We start from the raw sequence: 2,186 nt of genomic DNA on the forward strand, positions 1-2,186 counted from the left end.
TTTCTGTTGAACACTTTGGACACCTTTTGTTTTATTTAGCTACTTGTAGTAACTTTATTATGCGGTGTTTTTTGTTCGCGCTTGACTTTTTGTTTCCGCTTTTGTGCTTTTTAGTCGTTTTCGGATAACAACTTTTTAGCTAGCGTTTTGACTTCTTGTTTTCGCTTTTGTGCTTTTTAGTTGTTTTCGATTAACAACTTTTTAGCTAGCGTTTTGACTTCTTACTTTCGCTTTTGTGCTTTTTAGTTGTTTTCGATTAACAACTTTTTAGCTAGCGTTTTGACTTCTTACTTTCGCTTTTGTGCTTTTTAGTTGTTTTCGATTAACAACTTTTTAGCTAGCGTTTTGACTTCTTACTTTCGCTTTTGTGCTTTTTAGTTGTTTTCGATTAACAACTTTTTAGCTAGCGTTTTGACTTCTTACTTTCGCTTTGTGCTTTTTAGTTGTTTTCGATTAACAACTTTTTAGCTAGCGTTTTGAAACTTCTTTCGATTTCGTTCTTTTCGCTTGTACTTTTTAGTTGCTTTTTGTAAAGCAACTTTTTAGTAAGCGTTTTTCGAAATCTTGGTTCTTGCCGTTTTAAGGCTTCTTTCTTGGGCCGAGCTTTTTCTCAGACATCGGGTGCTCGAGTACCTCCTTTTTGTTAGGTCCGACTTTGTCGTTGGTCGGTTCTTCTGAGTTATTTCTGTAATCTCTTTTTATTTGGCTTTTTGAGCCATTTTAGAGTTACTTTATAACTTTTCCCTTTGTTGGGTCCGACTTCGTCGTTTGGTCGGCCTTTTTAAGTTATTTTTGTAACCTCTTTTTTATTTGGCTTTTCGAGCCATTTTCAGGGTTACTTTATAACTTCTCACATTAATTTGAACCTCGTCGCTTTATCTTTGCCGACCTTGTATGGTCTTTTGGCAAATGATTTTTTGCGTTTTGCCGAGCATAAATTAATGCGCCTTGGTGGGGTACTTTCTAGGATTTGCTTCATCATGAGGAAGAGAAAATAGAGAAATTTGATTAGTATTAAAAAAGAAAGAATATTTACAAAGTGTTTACCCTTTAGGTCGGGTATCCTGCTTAACCGGGTGTCTCATTAAAAAACCCTTGTAGGGAAAAAGAGTACACCTCGGGTTAAGTTTTTCTAGCTGTAGTACCGTCTTAGATTACAGGCGTGCCAGGTCCTGGGCAGCTCATTGCCTTCTAGGTCGGATATTTTGTAGTAGCCTGTCCCTAAGACTTCTGTTACCTTGTAGGGCCCTTTCCAATTTGCGGCTAGCTTTCCTTCTCCCGACTTTTGTGTTCCGATGTCATTTCGGATTAGAATCAGGTCGTGAATGGAGAAGCTTCGCTTTATTACCTTTTGATTGTATCTGAGGGCCGTTCGCCGTTTTAAGGCTTCTTCTCGAATCCGAGCTCTTTCTCGGACCTCGGGGAGGAGGTCGAGTTCTTCCCTTTGTGCCTGCGGGTTATCTTTTTCGTTGTAGAAGATGACTCTGGGCGACCCTTCATCTATTTCGATAGGAATCATTGCCTCCATCCCGTAAGCTAGCCGGAATGGGGATTCTCCCGTTGTAGAGTGCGGGGTTGTCCGATATGCCCATAGTACCTGGGGGAGTTCGTCGGCCCACGCCCCTTTGGCCTCTTGGAGCCTTCGCTTTAACCCGGCCAAGATGACTTTATTTGCAGCCTCTGCTTGTCCATTGGCTTGTGGGTGCTCGACCGATGTGAATTGCTGTTTGATTTTTAGTTCGGCCACCAAGTTCTGAAAACTTGTGTCCGTGAACTGTGTTCCATTGTCTGTTGTGATGGAGTAGGGGACTCCGAACCTCGTGACGATGTTTTGTATAGGAATTTACGGCTTTTCTGAGCCGTAATAGTGGCTAAGGGTTCGGCTTCGATCCACTTTGTGAAGTAGTCGACCCCTACTATGAGGTATTTGACTTGCCCCGGTCCTTGTGGAAACGGGCCGAGTAGGTCGAGTCCCCATTTTGCGAAGGGCCATGGCGCAGTGATGCTGATAAGGTCTTCGGGCGGTGCTTTGTGAAAATTGGCGTGTTTTTGGCAGGGGGGCATATTTTCACAAACTCTGTCGCGTCTCTTTGTAAGGTCGGCCAGTAGAATCCGGCTCTGACTTCTTTCTTGGATAGTGCCCGAGCTCCGAGATGGTTCCCACACATGCCTTCGTGGACTTCTTC

Source organism: Arachis stenosperma, chromosome 10 (assembly GCF_014773155.1).
Source record: "Arachis stenosperma cultivar V10309 chromosome 10, arast.V10309.gnm1.PFL2, whole genome shotgun sequence".
NCBI lineage: Eukaryota > Viridiplantae > Streptophyta > Magnoliopsida > Fabales > Fabaceae > Arachis > Arachis stenosperma.